A 13,832-nucleotide genomic window follows, 5' to 3' on the forward strand; every position below is an offset into this window, starting at 1 on the left:
GTTACATACACTTCAGGTTACAGACTCCGCTAACCCAGAAATAGTACCTCAGGTTAAGAACTTTGCTTCAGGATGAGAACAGAAATCGTGCTCCAGTAGGGCGGCAGGCCCCGTTAGCTAAAGTAGTGTTTCAGGTTAAGAACAGTTTCAGGTTAAGAATGGATCTCCGGAACGAATTAAGTACTTAACCCGAGGTACCACTGTAGTTCTTTTGTACAACCAATCACCTCGCTCAAGTTGAGAAACATATTAAAAAATAGAAAGCCATAATTATAGCAGCTGTTCTATGAAGGGTGTAGTGGGGCAGAGGTGCTCACTTGACCTCCTAGTGAAGAATCACTATTACCTACCGGGGGGGGGTGCAGGGGCAAGGCAAATGCAGCTGCACTCTGGCTATCCTGCTGGTGTACATGCAACATGCCGCCCTCCCCACTGCCTCACCTGTCCCCTCTTCCACCCACTGAGCAGCAACTCACCCACCAAGAGGTTAGGTAAATGCCTCCACCCCACCCACTAATGCAAAAATATTATTTATAAAAGATTCTGGTAGTTTCAGGGGCATTTTTGTGGCAAAGCATAAAACGATGCTCCTAAATGCTCAATATTCCTGAGTAACCCTATCATACAGGGCCAGTGCCATCTATCATTAGGACAACAAAGTTTTTTTCACTATGACTCCATAAACACAAATAAGCACTGGCGAGCTGAACAAGGCACTGAATTGAGGGTTCCTGATTGAAACCCGATGCTCTGTTTAGTACTCTACTTGTACTCTGGCTGCCAATACAGAGAACAGAATCAAAAAGTTGAGAGGGAACCCAAGGGTCATCTGGTCCAACTCCTTGCAATGCGGGAATCACAACCAAATAAGCCCTGGCAGATGGTCGTCCAACATCTGTTAAAAAAAACCTCCACTAAAGGAGTGTCCACCATCTTCCACTGTCAAATATCTCTTACTTTCAGAAAGTTTTTCCTAATGTTTAGTCACAATCTCCTTTGAAATAGAATTTGAAGGTTTTTTTTAAGTGACAAAAACCTTGGAATCACATTGCTGGGTCAGACCAGGGTCCATTCGTGTCCTCAGAACCTATCAAATCTACACTTCAGGTAAGACCAATCACCCTTTCTATTCTAGAGACAGAAGAGTTCTGCTGCTCACAAGTAGCACACTAAAGTAATGGCCTTCCACTGCTTATTTCCAGCATGCAATATTCTTTGGGAATTTAGGCCTCATCTATCATACCAGTCAGAATTAAATATAGTTACTTTTGATAACATTTGAATTTGTTTAGTGCTTTACATTAAATTGACATTTATCCTGCTTCCCATTGCAAGAAATTCATTCTAATCAGATGTCCAGTGGAAATTGTTATTTTTAGTATAATCATTATTTACGATATGCATACTTTTCATCCGCCCGAATGCAGCTAGTACAGTTATACCATCTGTTGACCAAATGTGAACAAAAATAAACCAAGTATCATCTTCAGTTCAGACAGGAGAACAGTTTCTCAGCAGCAGATTGGAATCATTTGTGTTTTATATCTTGACTTTATTCAGAGCCCTTTCTCATTCCAAATCTTTTTCTTCCCTAATATACCCTCCATAAAATAAAATAAAATAAAATAAAATACCATGGAGCATACTTCTGCATGTGGCTTCACAAACTTGTATTAAAACATAATTATATGCTGATTTTCCAATAGCACAGTAATACTATTGTAGAGGCTTAAAAGGCACATTAAAACAAGAGTCAGTTCAAGCATGGTAGCACCTTAACCTTATCAAGCTTGTAGCTGACTGAGGCAAAGCCCCTCTTAACTACTGTGTTTTGTTTTTTATGCAGAAAACTTTGACTCTTGGAAACTTACGGGAGTTAAACAGTGAAAGGGTTTATTTTTGTAAAACTAAGGATGTGTCAGGAGATAAAAGTATTTCAGTAAACTTATTTATGTTAAATTCAGTGGACATTATAGGCTTGGAAACAAGATGATAAACTGCACTTCAGTTCCTTAAACTTATTGGTGTCACATCTTAATACTTTGGTTCTTAAACAAGGTGGTGATTTCTGTTAGTTTCCAATCCTTCTATAAATCACAATCCTGAGGCTCCTCTAATAATATAACAGGATCCAGGGGATTACCACACCCCTCCTAACTGGTTGGGAATACTGCTGTTTCCAGAAACTCACTCCCTTTCTGACTGAAATGAGGCCCAAGTAAGAGTGTTTCCTCACACTTCCACTTTTCCTGTCTCCAGTTCAGCTTCCTGCTTTTCTCTTGTCTGAATACTCTTAAAAGACACCCATCACTGTCTTTCAATCTCTACATGTTTTCCTCAAGAGTGGATTTTACACACAAAGCTCAGGAGCTATCCTCCTGACCAGAACCAAACCCTCCAAATGCCTTTCCTTTTTCCCTCCAAAAGTGCTGTCTCCACCTGCCCTTGGCCAGCTGTACCCACAGCTAATCAGAGAGAAGCCCCGGCCCAGCCCCCTGGTGGAATTCCACTGCACTGCACCAACAAACTCTGGCCTAGCTGAGCTTTCTGTCACACTGACATGGCTAACGCTATTATGAGGCCAAGCAAGCAGCCGTACAGACCGAGGGGCACAGTAATGACCTTTGAGGGGCACAGCTTTATACAGATTAGTTTTTGTTATAAAGTTCTGATAATATTTTGCTTTTATTTTATGAAGAAATTTATTATTTTTGAAGTGCAATGAGGGTTATGTTACTTATTCTTGCAATTTACAATAATTTTAGCAGTTTGAAGTTTTGTGTTTTTCATTTTTTTTCTGCCAGACATTTGCTTTTGAAAATTGAAGTTACCAATTTTCTTTTTTTTGGGGGGGTGCGTGTGCAAGTAGTTAGGCTTGCCTAGAGTGCAAAATAGCCTGGCACCAGCACTGCTGGTGAAACATTATTTATTTGAGCTGGCAAATCCAAACGAAAGCTGTTCTGACAAACAGAGGTATGGAATTAGCTCCAAAAAGTGCTGGTGCCATTATGTAAGTATGCATAGCATTCACATGAATCATACCTTCATGTAAGTACAGCCTGGCTGCAAACCCATTGTTGGCCCCACAAATTTCAGTGTTGGAGCCACTAACATCTGTACATCATTTTATGTAGACATGAAGCTTCCTTTATTTCCATTAATAGAAGTCAAGGGTTGAGAAACTGGGATCTCTATCTATTGTCGGACTCTCAATTAGCTAGTCATCAGGGATAATGGCAAATGTAGTTCATCAATATCTAGAAGGCCACGGGTTTCTCATCCCTGATTCAAGTGATAGCAGAAACATAGGTCATAGAATCACAAAACAGTAGAGTTGGATCCCAAGCGTGATATAGTCTAACCCCCTTCAATGCAGATATCCATGTACAAATAATAAACACCAGTGCTTATCTCTATTTTAACTGGCTGGTTTTAACTATGTGTCTTGATTTTAGTGATTGCATGATGCATCCAGATTTGTTTTAATCTGAAATTGCATTTGCAAGAAAGAACAGGTAGTAATTGTTTTAGGTTATTATAAACTCTTGAATCAATATTCTAGATTGAAGCCAAGAACCCATTTGTAAAACACCAAGTTAAATAAGTGTATGGCACTAACTCTCAGAACAGTATTGCATGTTACAAGTTTTTGACAACAGCAAATTGTGAGTTTTGCTCACTATTACAAAAACAACCACAACACCTCAGAAACTCATTTTCTTTAATGTCTTTTCAGAGATCGATTGTAGCCTCGAACTAGACTGTTCTTTGTTGAATGTACAGATCAGATCCCACCTTATGGCAAAACAACAATTTCTAGAGACAGTGTGAAAAACTAATCCAGCTATTAGGAAGTGTTGCTATAACAGAAAACTAAATGTAGGCTTTGTTGTAGTTATTTTTATTGAAAGCATCTGTAGAGGTTGGATTATCTTTAATGCTGATTCAGCAATGTAGAAAGATATTAGTTTAAATGCTGTAAGATGTTGTGCTCATTTGGGCAGACATGCACATAGGGTATGGACAAAAAGTAAAGCATTAGATTATTATTTTTTGCAAATTTTATTGAGAGAAACTGGATCAGACTATTTATCGATCTAAATCAAAATTGTCTACTCTGACTTGCAGCGGGTCTCCTGTGTTTAAAGAAGAGAAGGTCTTTTATATCACCTGTTACTGGATACTTGTAAGAAAAGATGGCAAGGATGTGCTCTACCACTAAGCTACAGTCCCATCACTGCAGGAGATGTTCCTTCAGACCATCCTCTGGAGATCCTGGAGGTGGTGTAAAATTTATGTTTTGTTAGGGTTTTGTCCACAGTGTATGGTTTCACAAATGTAATTACTGAAACCTGAGGATTTTGGTTCAATAGGCATCCCCCAAACTCCTACAATAGCACTAGTACAATCAAGTCTGCAAAAGAACATTTTTGTAATATCCATAAGTAACAAAGCAGAATAAACATAAAACCAGAATTGAAGCAGGTTGTAGTGCTGCCATAGGACATATAATGAAGGGTAATGGAAGCTGTGCAGAAAGAACTAAATAAAGTGATCAGGTGGAAGAAAAGTAGAACAGAATGCAATTAGCACTCATTTGAACTTGGATCATCCTCACAAATTGGTATTATTCATAGACCATTAAGTGCCAAGACAGTCCTTAGAACACATACAACGTACTGCCTTTAAAGGGGGGGGGGAGATTTCTTATATGTTTACCCATCTGTTCAAAACTTAAACACGTTATAAAACAAATCTGTATAGAAAACCGTCACAGAAATCAATTAAAATATCAAATCAGTGGCAAAATAATATTGTGGTCATATATGGATGAGGGTATTAGAATGAGTGTTTTCTGAACTGGGCCAAGTTTTGTCCACGGCAGACAGACAAACAGACTTCAGGATCTGTTCTCTATCCCCCCACAAACTCTATTGATATTTCTTTCCTTTTAAATAGAAGAATTTCAAAGTGCTTCCGAAATGAAGGATAAATTCTCCTTTAGTGAGACATTCAGACAACCAAAGGCAATAGAAGTGGTACATGTAGCTGATGACAGATTTGCCCTCAATTAATCTCTATGGCACCCCTGTGAATAGTAGTATAAAAGAACATCTTTAATTCACACATATTACCAGGAAGTTCATTGTGAATTATTGAATTTTGCAAATTGGTAATGTGAGCAAACACAATAAAAGAGGCAAGGATGATCCATCACTAATTCTACTTTGTTCATTTATCTGACAAATGTAATTTGACCATAGTTAATTACTACTATGGTTTGTAAACTTGCAAATGGAGTGAAGAACAGTTTGGGGGGGGGGGGAATGATGCCTCACTGACTACAGCATCAGTTTTTAAGTGTTGGCAAATAAATAGTTACTTCAAAAGTATGGAGTCATGTGAACATAAAATAAAGTTTCAAATTAAGGAACTTTACAAAACTACACAAGATCAGTTAAGAAAAAAAGCACCCTCTCCCTCATTTAATATGACTCATTCTAACCTGTTCAATTAATAATTAGGTGTGGCAAAACTCTCTGACCTTCCAAGTGAAGTATGTGCATCCAAAGCATAAAAGACTCATGTGCCATGGTCACATGTGAATATCTATCTGGTATTGTGCAAGCATTTCCTACGAGTCCTGAAAGAATAAAAACTGTAACTGTGCAGGCCTGCGGGGAGGGTAGAAATGAGGAGAAAACCAATAGGGTGGGAGGTGACAGAAGGTTTCATGTTTCTAATTAAATCCAGAAACAGCTAAGTCTTAAGGGCCAAGTTGAAAGACGATAGGAAAATAATGAGGGACTCTCCTTCACTGTCTTCCTTTTGATATAATTCACAGAAGACAGTTTTATGTAACACAATGTATACAGAAGAAACATCTGCACTTGAGCTAAGTTTTGTTGCAGATACACAACGAGAAAATATTATTGTAAACGTTATCTACACAGTACCAATAACCGTGTGTGGTGTTTCACAAACGACCAAGAGAAAAGCAAGTCCAAGCACCAATAAACTTACCATCAAAACCCTTGCACATGGAAAGCAATGAAGGGAGGAGCAGGAGAAGAAGAGATGGAGGCAAATGTAAATACAGAAGGAATATGTGCCCAGATGAGTGCAGTGCTGAGAACGTAAGAGAGGGCAAAGACAAGGAATCATATTGAGTCTGAGATGGCAATGAAGAATCTATATTGAATTTATCAGACAGGCAGCTGAAGAAGCAGGGCTGGATAAATAAGGAAATTTCTGGGGTAATGAGGATAGTGTTGTCATTTTGATGTCACCATTATATTAGTGGTCTGAAAATCCAGGCAACTGATAAGGTAAATCAAGAATAGGGAGGTAATAGGAGAGAGCTACAGAGAGAGAGAGGGGGGGGAGAGCCTCATTTGAACTATCTAACCACACAACAAAATTGGACAGCTTGGTGAGCAACCATCTCTATGGGCTTAATTATCTGTGTCCTGTTAGGCAGCAGTTGTATCTTTAAAATGATACAACAGATCTTCTATTACTCAGCAATTGAGAATAAGACAATGAAAGTATATCCACAATTAATTAAGTTATCATATTGACTAATTCTAGAATTCCAGGAGGTACTGTATTTTTCGCTCTGTAACACGCACCCGACCATAACACGCACGTAGTTTTTAGAGGAGGAAAATCCGTAGGCATGCCACCCGTAGGCATTCCCTCCATAACACACACAGACATTTCCTCTTACCTTTTAGGAGGAAAAAAAGTGAGTGTTATGGTGCAAAAAATACGGTATACAAATTGCAGAAACATGGAGAACAAAGTATAGGATATGATAATAGTTTTTCTTGTATTTATTCACAAAAAACAGACAGAGCACAACTACTTATAAATAATTTGAGTCTAAGATTCTATGAGTAATATTTTATTTTTTTAAATGTCATGGTGCTCAAAGTCTAATGAAAACAGAATACTTGGATTGAAGTATTTGCTCCTGCCAACTCAAGATGGAATATCAATTAAACAATCATTTTATTTTGATTGAGTAATTGATATTCCGTCTTGAGTTAGCAGCAGCAAAGACTGCTGCCACTTCCAGTAGCCTTCTTGGAACTTTGTTTAAAATAAAAAATTATTGTCGCATATTTCAATAGATACAAAACAAGGAGACTAACTGCAAAATTGAAGAAGGGGAAATGTAAAAGGCATGAAGACCAAACATTGTCTTAGGCACGCATAACAAAATTGTTTTATATTATATTATTATTATTATTATTATATTATATTTTTATATTTATATTATATTATAGAATAATTGTTTACATAACTTTCTCTGAAATTTCACTTCCCTTTTTCACTCCTATTGAAAATCACTGATGTACAAGTGAATATAAATAGAGTTGTATTTTGGTTCTGCCCAACTCAGGTCCAAGAACTGCATGTAGGGTTGTGCAGTGGGATTTTCTTGAATAGTTATTTTCACTGAAGCCAAAAACCTATTCCAAAAAGCAACATGGGATAAGAGGCTCAGGCACTGGTGGAAATTGGAGACCTTCTCCATCAATATGCCTTCTGTCCACACAAGTGGCTCTTTGGATCAATCCAATGACATCAATAAAATAAATAAAAAAGTGATTTATACAATCGTCAATTGGATATGTTCCACTGCTTTCTTCATAGCATTTGGGTCCAAACTCAGTGCTTTTTTCAGGGGATGCTCAAGGATATGCAGTACTGGCACATCTTTTTTTGCTGTTAAAAAGTGTGGCACTTACTGTAACAACTTCATGAATAGTACCGGCACCTATTTGTCTAGAAAAAAAGCACTGTCCCAACTTATTATGTCAGGTTTGTCCACAGGAGCTACAGGACTGACTCAATTTCTACGTTCCTTTAATCTGACTATCACCTTCACTTTTCCCATATGATTCAGTTCCATTTGAAATCTATCTATCTATCTATCTATCTATCTATCTATCTATCTGCCCACACAAATAGATATGTACAGTGGTGCCTCGCAAGACGAAAAGAATCCGTTCCGTGATTCTCTTCATCTAGCGGTTTTTTCGTCTTGCGAAGCAAGCACATTGACAGCTTAGCGGATTAGCGCTACAGCGGTCTAGCGGCTTCTAGCGATCAGCTGTTAAGCGGCTTAGCGGCTTAGGAAAAGGGGGGAAAGCGGAAAAACCCGCGGGGACTCGCAATATTTTTTCGTCTTGCGAAGCAACCCCATAGGGAAATTCGTTTTGCAAAGTGCCTCCAATATGGAAAACCCTTTCGTCTAGCGGGTTTTCCGTCTTGCGAGGCGTTCGTCTTGCGGGGCACCACTGTATGCTCCTCTATATCCCTATTCTCTGGATTGTAAATTGTTTTCAACTGATTTAGTAGTGTTTTTACATTGTTGCAACATGCGTTGAATCCTTATGGTGAAGAATGGATAAGAAATCCAATTAATATAATAAAATTAATTATTATTATTATTATTATTGATGATGATGAGGCCTATCTATTACAGGTAGTACCAGTCGTTTTATTCTTCTAGAGTTTTTCATCTGGTAAACAAACTAGACCTTGAAGCACAACTTTGTAATTGTATAAGCATCCCATTGATCCTCCAGATCAGTTTCTATTAAATTAGGTCTTCTGTATTAAATTTAAATTAGTCACAGCTTGTATACCCTCTGCAGCTTGCACACTGAAATGCACTACTGGAATTCCAGCTGAGATGCCTTGCCTTTATACCTCCAATTCAGATTACAATTACCAAAAAAGTGTGATCTTTTCCCAGAGTATGTAACGTATCTTATATAATGGTGTTATTCAAATTCCAGTAAGTTTGTAAGAAAAAGAAAAAAAAGAATTGCATTAACCTGTGCCTTCATTTCCATTTTAAAATGAACTATTCTGTGATCATTTACGAGAATTTCCCAGAGAGCTCATCTTTTCAAAGTTGAAAAACGATGTGCGCCAATGAAGAAATCATGTGGATTTTCATATTTCCACCAGTGTATATAGTGTATATACTTGATATTCTTTTTCTCTCATTTAAACATACTTGGAATTTTTATGCATTCTTTTCCAGATGTTGCACAGCAGGGGTTCCTAAACTGTGGTTCATTCAGGTGTGTCTATGGATTTGTGATTGGCGACGGTTCATTGCATTGGATATTCATATTGATTTTTAATTGTATTTTTATTGTTTCTTTTACTCCTTGTTTTGTGTTTATTACAGTTTGAACTCTATGGAATTACAATTGCTATAACACAGAGAAAAATCATTAAGTGGTCCACCAAGACTGTCTGCAATTTTCTAGTGGTCTATAAGTAAAAAAAAGTTTGGGAACCATTATATTTATGCCACATTTGGAGATGGTCTTCTTTTCTTTTCTTTTTTAATCTGAATTTTTACTGAAAGTTGTCAGCATAGAACACAATAAAAAGCAAACTAATCTAAATAAAAATAGAGAAGAAAGAAGAAAGAAAGAGCGAGAGAAAACAAAGAAATGGGGGGGGGGAGGGAGAGAGAGAGAAGTAAAATACAGAGACCTTTATCAGAGATAGATCTTAACCCATATTTCACCCAAAGGGAAATGGACCTTCCCAGCTCTCACCTGGGAGCTTCCATTTCTTCTCCCAGATTCCCACCCTGGAAGTTCTTTCCTGCTTCTAGAGAGAACAGGCCTTTTCTATCTCTGCATGTGTCAATTGTGCTACAACTTCCTTGCTCTGACTTTTAGCTGCCACAAATGAGTTGAAGTATACAACAAATGTATTTTACTTAACACAGTGCAACCTACAACTGCTCTTAAAATGGATGTTATCTTAAGTTTTAGTTTTCTGCTGAAATTACATCCCTCTATGCACACACTTATAGAACTCTCACGAGACAATATGACTTCCCACAACATCTTATGAGAGTATTTCCACACTGTCCACTTGAAACTGTGAGCAAGATCTAATGAGAGCATCTCCATCCTGAAATTGTGCAAGTTAAATGTGTGTATTGTCTGTATAGGAAGAACAAAAGTTCTACAAGCGTGTGCATAGAGGGAAAGAGAGTGAAGGCTGGAATGCTATCAACACTGTACAACACAGGCGAAGTTTGGTAATGCTGAAAAGCCATTCACATTTCAGGAAAGCTCATTTCTCATTGCTTATATAATAGCTGATAAACCTCTGATAAACTTCTGAGGAACCCTAGGATTCCTGTAAACACAATTTGAAAATGGCTGCCACAGAGTAAGAGAGACGTAAACTTCAAACAATAGAACAAATGTAAGAATTTTAAGGAGGCAGGAATGAGAATATGTGTGGACTGGAGAAGATAAGAGTTGAAAGGAGAGGGCATTTTTAAGAAGACAAAGAAGATATAGCATCATAGGACAGGGTTCTAGCAACGTAACAGGACAAAATGAAAGAAGGCAGTCGCTGCTCATGCACCAAAACATTTTATTCCAGTACATTTCCTCCCCAATAAAAGGTGGGAATAAAGGGCAGAGAAACCACAGAGGATGACTTGTAAGAAAAGCCAAGGTGAAGGAGGGGTGAGACATAATGGTAGTCCTATAGTAAGAGTCACACCACCCCTTATTTTCCCCTGCCTCCGCCACTTGTACTCAACATCTATCTTCAACACAGTCAGAGGTACATTTTCAAGCCACTGTGTGGGTTTTTAGCTATAAAGCTCCCATTGAGCTTAATGGGAATCCTGTGGCTAAAACCCCATGCTAACCTTTGAAAATGTACTCCAAAGTGTCTAAATAATGTACTATTTGAACATTATCCTGTTAAGTTGTGATATGATGTGACTGAAGGAAAACAGGATTTATTTATTTTTTAAAAGCCATATGTTTTTAATACTGCACACATAGCAGGGGTCTCTAAAATGCTTACCTGAAGGTGAATTTATTTTTTGCTTACAAATAATTTGCACCATTTTGCTGGCAGGAAAGGCTGTTTGCTCCCGTTATTTTTAATTTTATTTTTAAATTACGAACCCTTGGTTTGCATAATCACTACCACAAGGCTCCAGAAAATCATCGGTAAGCCTCTTCTCTCAAGTGGCAGGCACTATTTTATTAATCATAACTGATTCACCTATAAGATAATCTAGTAAATGTGAACTGGCATTGTTTATTAATAGTTTTAATATTCAGTGATCCAGCACACTGAAACTCAAGCCCTATTCAGGAATTATTCCAAAAGTGGAAATGGCAAAGGTGGGGGCAGCCACCATTATCCACATTCTTGTTTGTTCCACCCCAGACCTTCCTGCATTGAGCACAAAGAGCTGAAGCACCTGTTCAATGCAGGAAAGCTGGGTTGTAACAGACGGTGGTGTGCACATTGTTCAGCTTCTCTGTGTGTTCTTTTCACACAGCTTTAACAGATCTACAGTAGGCTTTTGTAAATGGCTTCAAATTGGGCTACTATTGGTCACTATACTACATAAGCTTGTGCAAGGAGTAAAATAAATACTGGAACCTAATTTTAAGAAGATAATGCCCAATTAAGTTCAAATGTTATCTACCCTGCTTGCTCAGTTTTTTTCCACTATCACAGCCATCACTCAATCTGTACACTTGCTTACATCTATAATTACTGTTCCCAGGAACAGCCTTAACAGACTTTTAGGAGGAGAGGGAGGAGAACAGATATCCCTCTAAAAGCAGCAGCATCCGACAAGTTATGCATCAGCAAAATAGGTAAACCAAGGAGAACACAATTTATAGAATGGCAGAGAATCTCATATACTGATATCCACATCACAACGTTATATGTGATCTACTATTTCTTTTCTATGCAAAGCAAAATATTAAATTAAATTAAATTCTTAAAAACATTTGAAGACTTGAGGAAGATTTGAACATCAGGGTAAGGGAATCGTTGCCAAATGGATTGATCTGCCCTATCCTCCACCTGAACACTGTTTCAGGAATTCTCCCAACATACACATACCGAACCATTTAGGGAGGGCGAGGGGAAAGTCCTGTTGCAAAGTGGAAGCCCTTTTTGCCGGGTTTCCACTAACAAGACTCATTAGTTGAATCCTATCCCTGAAGTCCATGGCAGCAGCTGAATATTAACACACAGCTGTTTCATTCACTGTTTCGTATAAACTCTTCAAATATGGAGGTTCACTGCTAATTTGCTCTCCTTCAATTTATTTTGTTTTATATTCTCTGTTCAGAAATTATAATTATAATGATTAGAAAAGAGACTGTGAAGTCGTAAATTCTAGTCCTTTAATTACTGGCACAAGACTTAATCTAACTTATGGCCGTCTTAGGACTTTGTTACTAGTCTTGAGGTATGTGAAGATAATAGCAGAATATCACCTTTTTACTGTTTGAATCACGGGGTGCTATTTACTAAATTGTGCTAAAGCAGAGGTAGAGAACCTGTGGTCCTCCAGATGCTGTTTGACTACAACTCCCATCATCTTTAGTCAGCATGGCTCATGGCTGGAGGTGGTAGTTGTAGTCCAGCAACATCTGTAGAGACACAGGATGCCCATACCTATGCTAAGGGAACTTTGAACACTAATGAACATTGGTTTATGCTAACCAACCTTTTATGCAACCTTTTATGTTGGCCAACCTTTTTTTAACCAACCAACTTTTATGTTCTTAGCTGAAGAGGTGGGCAGATTCTTTTTTATTTTAATACGTATATAGAAATTCTTACATTGCAGACTTTATATTGATTAAACTCAAAATAAATATTGTCTTTGTGAATGATAGGTATATCAATAGTTATTAGCCTCAATGCGTCTGGCTGACATCAGCTTAAATTAGGATTCTGGACTAGATGGATCCTTGGTTTGATCTAACATGCCTCTTCTTACATTTTTACATGTTCTTTATGATGATGAATCTTTCTTCCTGGAATTTCCATTCAGTAAAGCATGGCTACAGTTTAGAAGTCATTCATCAGCAGTTTAAAATAAATGGGTTCTCAAATAACAACAAAATTGTGTTCTGCTCCAAGAATGCATTGACTGAGGAAGACAGAATAGAATTCACTACTGAAGCAGAATCTGTGAACACTTCTCAGTATAGGCAAACTAGTTAAAAAGCCAATCCTTTGCCTAGGGGAAGTTTATTTGGTGGTGCTGATTTGTGGTGGCGGCGGAAGTTGCAGCAGCACTGTGATCCAGTGCCAACCCACAATTTAATTTCCTGCAGTGCCTTGGAACAGTGCCTGTTGGAGGGTCAAGTGAATGCGTCGGTGGTAGGCTCAGTTGAGGCACCTGAGCTGTAGTAGTTTCTGAGGATGCCACTGTGTTGCTTTATATGTCAACTTTGGGAAACTAATAGCTGAACAGACATTTATGAGAAGCTTATTTGGAATAGAAAAAAGAGCGATTTGAAAGTAAGACAAGATTATTTCCAAATAACTTTTTTTCACTCCTAATTAACATCATAATTTGGTTTCCGTTTCCTTTTCTAATGTGAAAAACCGTATTTTCAATGTATAATGTCAGGACTAGAATGAAATAAAGGAACTACATGCATGGTCTGCCAGAAACTTGCTGTGAACCAAAATTATCTTACTTTCTGTTGAAGAACAGCAACTGTCACACATGTCAAGTCTATAATCCAAGCAAACCTAATCCCTTTCCATACAATCTTTTCTACATTCCTACAGCATATTGTATGCTTCAGTAATTCTTTGGTATGGTGATTCTACTTCTTCAGCTCCAAATCTAAACACTCTGACTACAATGCTAAAATTCACTAATGTGGTAACTGGATCTCTCTCTCGTAGAGTCAGTTTATCCCATTAATTTTTGCCCAAACACCTATAACTCCCAAAGTGCATTTTAGTACTTGTAAGTGCAGCAGTTT

At 37.9% G+C, this 13,832-nt stretch overlaps 1 protein-coding gene across 11 annotated transcripts in view; it reads right to left on the bottom strand.

Annotated features, from left to right (window-relative positions):
* NCKAP5 (NCK associated protein 5) overlaps nucleotides 1-13,832 on the bottom strand; it is a 617,165-nt gene that overhangs the window by 201,679 nt on the left and 401,654 nt on the right. Inside the window, exons 1-2 of one of the 11 annotated variants that reach the window (XM_081921460.1) lie at nucleotides 2,237-2,405; nucleotides 1,407-1,445 (exon numbers count right to left, since the gene is read on the bottom strand). The exons of 9 other annotated variants lie outside the window; for them this stretch is intronic. The gene's annotated coding sequence lies outside the window, so the exon portion shown is untranslated. Of the gene's footprint in view, nucleotides 1-1,406; nucleotides 1,446-2,236; nucleotides 2,406-13,832 lie in introns of those variants that run through there. One more of the 11 variants, XM_081921451.1, reaches the window with a different exon arrangement.

This window comes from Podarcis melisellensis, assembly GCF_964234715.1.
Source record: "Podarcis melisellensis genome assembly, chromosome: 1".
NCBI classification, from domain to species: Eukaryota; Metazoa; Chordata; class Lepidosauria; order Squamata; family Lacertidae; genus Podarcis; species Podarcis melisellensis.